This window comes from Lupinus angustifolius, unplaced genomic scaffold (genome assembly GCF_001865875.1).
Source record: "Lupinus angustifolius cultivar Tanjil unplaced genomic scaffold, LupAngTanjil_v1.0 Scaffold_327, whole genome shotgun sequence".
NCBI classification, from domain to species: Eukaryota; Viridiplantae; Streptophyta; class Magnoliopsida; order Fabales; family Fabaceae; genus Lupinus; species Lupinus angustifolius.
Genome location: NW_017727734.1, coordinates 314,432 through 321,705, shown reverse-complemented (window position 1 = coordinate 321,705; position 7,274 = coordinate 314,432). Strand labels below are relative to the sequence as shown.

The window sequence follows — 7,274 nt, the reverse complement described above, 5'->3', positions numbered from 1 at the left end:
CATAAATTCCTTCATTCACCTCTTCCTCTCAATGTTACATGAAAGCAAAAGAGATGTTTAATTTGTTAAAAAATGGGGAACCAAAAAGGTATCATATTATGACTAGTACTATAAGAATATGGAATATATTTGTTCTTATTATTTTCATGTAGTACTATAGTACAATATATAGAATGCATGACATATTAGTTTTGATTGTTGCCTTCAATATTCCTTGATTTTCTCTAATGAGATACAAATATTAATTGATAAAGAATATCCTAATACATTGCTCATTTTGAATGCTTAATTATGGTAATTCCTAAAATATTTCATTCCTTTTAATGCTTTGATTTTGTATCCTTAACATGCCCCCATAAGATAAGGGTACCATTAGATACACCTATCTTGAAGCGGAGATCTTGGTGTTGGAGTTTGGATAATGGTTTTGTGAGACAATCTGCAAGTTGATCTTGAATGGAAACATGTTGGACTCATATTTTGTTATCATGAACATGATCTCGGAAAAAATGAATATCTATGGCAATGTGTTTCATGAAACTGTGGAAGACCTGGCTGATTGTGAGTTAAGTAGCTCCCATATTATCACAGTAAATGGCAAGAATAATGGTTAAACTAGTATGTAGTTCAGAAAGTAGGGATGACAACAAAAGAACTTTTGCGGTTGATGATGCAAGAGCTCGGAATTCAGCTTCAGTGGATGTTCGTGCAATAGCTTTTTGTTTGAATGATTTCCAAGAAATAAGATTACCACCATAAAATGTAATATGTGCAGACGTGGAACTATAATGATCTTGATTTCCAGCCCAATCAGGATGCGAGAAGGGGAGCGCTTCAAGTGGAGGCCATTAAAATTGTAGCTTTGAGACACATGAGAAGTCTTTTCAAGGTTGCAGAGTGTATAGAGGACGGATGTTGCATGAATTATGCTAATTTACTTACAGTGTATGTTATATTTGGCCTTGTCATGGATAAATATTGGAGAGCTCCTATAATGATTCTGTAATCTGTACTATTTTCTAGACTAGAGTCATTATAGCAAGTAAGTAGAGAAGAGGTGGACATTGGGGAATGTACAATCTTTGCATCTGCAATCTTCATGTGAGTAAGCATGCCATGAATGTATTTATGTTAGCTAAGAAATAATCCTTGCATGGTAGGAATGACTTCAACGCCCATAAAAAAATGAATGGAGCCCAAGTCTTTAATGAAAACACATATAAACTAGTGTTAAGATGTACTTGTTTATTGCTTGATTGTTATATCAATGTATTAAACTCTACAGCCATGACGGCACGCTATTCAGGAGATGCCATTGCTTATGAGAGACATGTGGGTTAATGTGATAATGGGTGAGGATGCTTTGTGACCAACAATAATTTTTTATTAGTTTTATGTATGTTGCACATGGACCGTGAGATGGTCTCGAGGATTTAGAGGATGTTTTTCACACGTGTTCCATTGGTGGTGTGTTATGTGGTATTATTGTAGTTGAGGGTATACTTTCTTGTTGTAGGATATTTGTGTCAAGGTGTATGGGTTCATTGGATGGAGGTGAAGTGGAATTGTTAATGTTGTTTTGTGTGCTAGTTTGGTGGGAGTGGGGAGTGGCATGGGATCATATATTATTGGTGGATGTGGATGGCGCAAGATATTAGGAATAAGAGAATTGGTTTGGTTGGTTATGTGAGTAGGTAATGTAATGAGATTTATAGTTGATAATTCAGATGATAGTTTTGAGTAGGGTGAAATATTAGGTTGTGGTAGTGGGAGCCATAGATTTTTTTGTACATATAAATAATTTGGTGTTGTTTTTGTTTTGGTTGTTGAGAAAGGGAATTGATCTTCAACAAAATTAACATGACAATATATGTGTATCTTTTGAGTGCCTTGATTGAGACCAATATATGAATGATATTATATAGAGTAACCCATGAAGATGTATGATGTACTACATGGGGCTAATTGTTTGTGAAGGTGATAAAAAGGTGTTTGGATACCAAGATGGGTGTAGGCATTCTTTTACTGAGATATATAAATATTTGAAAGGCAAAGTAGTAATATTGGGTCCGTGATTGCCTTGAGCTATGCCAATGTGCTCGGAGGTGTATGGTGGAGAAATGAAGTGAGAAATACCATGTGAAGAAAAATGTGATTTTAATTTAGTATATTATGTCCCTCCAATAGTGTCAATAGATTTAATCTTGAATGTAAAATAGGTTTCAATAGTTTTTTAAGATTGAGGAAAATTTGTGACAACTTTAGTTTTTTTAATGGATATAACCAAGTATAACAGATGAAGTGATCAACAACAATAATATAGTAGTGATATCCATTGACAGAAGTTATTGGAGAAGGTCTCACACATCAGAAAAAATTAATTCAAATGGAGTAGTAAATTTTATGGATGACTCATGAAATGGTAATTTGTGACTTTTGTTTAAGAGACATGAAGCATAACTAGTGCTAAAAGTTGAGAACTGGAAGGGATGAAGGTCTTGAGAGTTTGATGTAGTTTCTTAGGAGAAGGATGGCCTAACCGAGCATGCCAGAATTTGTTATGAGACTATGACGCCTGAAGGTTGGTTGGTGAGTTGGGTGTGAAGGATGGAGGGTGTATAGGTCATCATTAGTTGAACCGCACATCAACGTTGCCTCTATCTTGAGATCCTTCACATAAAAAGAGAACGGGTGAAATTCAACATAAACATTGTTTTGTTGACAAAATTTTGCAACTGGAATTAAATAGTTGCATGCTTTTGGAACACAAAGAACATTATTAAGATTAAAAATAGTAGATGGAGTTGAGATATGTGCAGAACCCATGTGATAAATGGCTAAACCTGAGTCGTCTCCGATTGTAACTGAGGCATGCCGTTCATAGTTGGAGTGAAGACTTAAGTTTTTCAAGTATTGTGTGATATGATGATTTGCTCCACTATCAAGAATCTAATTTGAATTTGCAGTAGCATAATTGGCAGTAGGACTTGATTGCAGAAGATGTGGGCAATATTTGGCAATGGGTCCTGGAAAACCATAAAATTGGCAACATGGAGGAGGACGATTTTCATGACGAATGCAGTGTCTTCGATTTTTGGATGGCCCTTGATAATGGGGCCAATTAAAATTGTGATTATGTGGGCTGTTGTGGTGGCATTGAAATGACTGGTTTGGATTGGATGACTCTAATGATGATGAATGCATATTCTGGATAGATCTATGACGATCTCCATGAGGATAAGTGTTGTGTCCACAATAATTTCGTGGTCCATTTTTTTGATGAATTTTTTTTTGGGACAACAATTTGTGGTGATATATCTTCTTTTTTTGTAGAAATTCTTCATGAGCAATTAGGTGGCTATGTAGTTCTTCAAAGTTGAAGGAACATTCTCTTGTGCGAATGGAGGCAATAAGGTCGCGATATTCTGATCCGAAGCCATTTAAAATGTAGAGAGTAATATCATCGTCAGAGATTTTGGCATCTAAGACTACTAGTTCATCAGCAACACGCTTGACCTGAAACAAGAATTCAGTCATAGTTTGAGAGCATTTGTGACTTTTCTACAACTAGTTTTTGATGGATATCATATGAGCTCATGATAGATTTGCATATTTGGCTTCAATAGCTAACCATAGATGGTGAGTAGTGTCACAAGAGGAGAATGCAACATTGTCACTCTAATTTATGGAGGCGGGGAGGAAACTGACTATTAGTTGATCATTTGCAAACCAATCTTCATAGGCTGCATTTGAGGTTTTCTGGCCATTTGTAGTATTGAACTCATATTAGGGAGAAGTGGTGCCATTAATATAGCCAATGCATTTCATGCATGCAAATAACGACATGACTTGTCGTCTCCAAGCAAAGAAGTTAGAGGTAGATAACTTGATGTAGATTTGTGCTCCATGTGAAAAAGGAGAAAGCTTAATGCCGCTTGCAGCCATAGAGGATCGCGTGGAGTATTTTTGGAATCTGATACCATATAAGAATATGGAATATACATTTTCTTATTATTTTCATTTAGAACAATAATACAATATATAGAATGCATGACATATTGGTTTTGATTGTTGCATTCATTATTCCTTGATTTTCTCTAGTTAGTTACAATTATTAATTGATAAAGAATATCCTAATACATTATTCATTTTGAATGCTTGATTATGGTAATTTCTGAAATATCTCATTTGTTTTAATGCTTTTGTTTTGTATCCTTAACAAGTACCTACCTACGTGAATGAAGCAGCGATTCCACCTGTATTTTAAAAAGAAGTGATCATTTATTATCTCTAACAAATATCCAGTAATAATAGAACAGATACTAATGTATAGTTTTTGCCGGCAAAGTTGCAGAGAACATAGAACAATACAACAAAAACTCAAGGAAAAGTATGTTATTGTAGAGTTGTAGTTGAGAATTCTGTTTCTTCGGTTGAGGAATATAAAATTAGAAGTACAATGGGATGGAAAAACATTTTTTTAATAATAATATGTTGTGTTCTTATCATGTGGAGAAATCGTCAGGTTATTGAATTCACTCATTCTTCATGGAATGTGTTCAATTAATAACATGAAGTTGAAAATAGTATAATATTTGTTTTAATTCATGGTAAATTTGGAAAAATAAAAACTATATCACAGACAATTACCAAAGATGTTTTGTCTTTATATATTAGTATTGATATTAAAGAAGTTTTGCCTTTATATATTAGTGTAGACTGTAGAGTATATATACTTAGTTTTATCTCATATTTTATTTGTAATTCAAATATTTATAAATATGGAGTTGTGTTCTGCATTCAAACTAATGAAATCGCATGTATCATTTCCTTACTGTTTATGGCTTAAATCATACTTAATCGAAGTTACTCACATGAATCAATCATATCCTTATATCCCTACGTAACATCCTGAACCTGGTAAGTGGGATAAGGATCACCTATCCAAACACCCTATGTCAAATCATGTCCCCACCAATTATATTTAGCAATATAATTTAAAATGACACATCATTTTGTATTTTAACAATTTTAAAACTAACATTGTTAACATCCTTTCATCTTCCTCAGTCACTGTTACCGTAAAACCCCTTCATCTTCATCATCAAATAACATGAGCCTGTGACAAAGAGATCTATATATGTTATCAAAATTTGTAGTATTCAAAGAGATCTTCATCATCAAATTATAGTACAAATAAATTTAAATTGGTACTATAATTTATAATTTCAATGCCCTAAATATGTTATCATAATTTGTAGTATTCAAAGAGATCTAGAAATATAAATAAGAAATATGCCCATTATTTAATAATACTTGCAGAACAGCAGAACAATGCAAATTATGGCTGACATACCATAAAATCACAAGACAAACTACAAAATGAAAATCCAAACTCTTACTAGTCCTAAGTCCCAACTATGAAACCGGTAAAGATTGAACTAGAAATCATAAAAAAAATTGGAAACAAAAATAGGGCATATTTTAGGATGGATTTGGATAAAGTGGATCAAAAGAATCCGCCTGCAGGTCCATATCCTCCAATGTTATTATTATTATTGAAGATAGTGTTATTCTGAAGCATATGTGTTGGTGGATACACAGGAAACTGCTGAGGTGGTGGCTGCAAAGGGTTGTTTGAAGAAGATGGGCCACTAGTAAAAAAACGAGGAGGTGGAATAGCAGCAGCATCAGCATCAACATCAACAACATCAACAATATTATGCTTTTCAAAAACACCAAGCACATTCTTCTTCAGATTCTCAAGAGCCAACTTGAATTGATCAAGTTGGTCTCCATTCATCTCCTCAATAGGAGCAGCCCACCAGAACTGTTCTTGTGCCTCTTTCCTTTGCTTAGCCAACTCTTCACTATATTTCTTCTCACTCTCAAGAGCTTCATTGATATTACTAATATTACTAATCTTTTCATTCAGCTCCTGAACATTAGCATTTCAGTGAGCCTCTAGAAAATGCATGTTCTCCAAGTTTTGAGGTTGGTCCCTTCTGAGATAGCGGCCAATGACAGCATCAACATTAGGTTCACCAAAGGAGAAAAGCTTGTTTGCAGGAGAGAAGATAATGAGGGCAACTTCTGTGTCACAAAGAGAGCAACGCTCATTGGCTTTTTTGAAAAGCCCATTTGCAACACCATGAATTTTCTGTGTTTGTTTTATTAATTATTTATTTTAACTATGATTAATTTTAGAAATTAATCGATATTGAATTAGACTAAACCATAGTTGAGTGTTAGTCTTTTTTTGGGATTTCCTATTTTGTGGTAAATTTTCGTAATTTTCTGTGACGGAAAGTTTTTGAGGTGCTGTCGGACACAAACTCGGCCGAATAACGTTTTTTTGTCTTCTGTAACACGGAATAGAATTCCGATTTCGCCATTGGCTTCAAAATATTATTTAAAGTCATGATAGACATCAAGTTTGTCCAGAACGCATTTCTAAATATTTTTCACTATGAATTCTGTGTTTCGAAGTTCTAACCGTAAACCGAAGTCGGGATATTTTTAATATCCGACCGAGTATTAGATGATAATAATCAAGCATGGTTTATTCATGAATGTTTCGCTGAAAAGGTCACATCGCTTTCATGTAAGAGGCTTGCTTGTGGAACAAGCAAAAGTACATATCCTCTTACACCAAATCCCTAAAATCACTCACCTATCTCTTACACCATCAACATTTTGTAAGAAACCTTTGGTCTTTACGCACTCCAAAATCAGATTTCTTTTCTTTAAAAGAGTCAACCCTAGCTTAGAAGAAACCCTTGCCATTTTTTTCAATCTCTTTCTTCACTTTGCATTTTCTAAAGAACTCTTAAGGTAGTTCTTCTTAGTTTTTCATTTTCTTCTGTATTTTGACTCTTCAACTTCGTATGTTCTAACCATTAGATGTTTATGAAATTTTAATATGATGTTTAGATGTATGTTATGAACATTTTCAACAGTTGAAATTTTCTAAAAATCTTCCTAACTCTTGTTATGTTCAAAACTCTAAATAGATATTTTCTTGAGCTTAGAAAGTTATTTTGAAACCGTCAACTGTTTTTGTTCATGGGGCTGTTTTTAAGGTTTAAAAAGTTGTGTTTTTATTGATTGGAGTTAAAGGTGATGATATTTACATCAAAGGAACCTTTGAGGAGTTTTGTAACCATGCAAAGTTTGGATTATTTTCACTTGTTTTTGGCTTGAAATTCCATGGCCTTGGACAAGTTTAGAATAGTATATTTTTAATGATGAGGTTTGGTTGTGTTTCAAAGGGG

The 7,274-nt window shown here is 33.9% G+C and overlaps 1 pseudogene; it reads right to left on the bottom strand.

Annotated features, from left to right (window-relative positions):
• Window positions 1–5,509: 5,509 nt before the first annotated feature.
• Window positions 5,510–7,274, bottom strand: part of LOC109341010 — a 4,474-nt pseudogene continuing 2,709 nt past the window's right edge.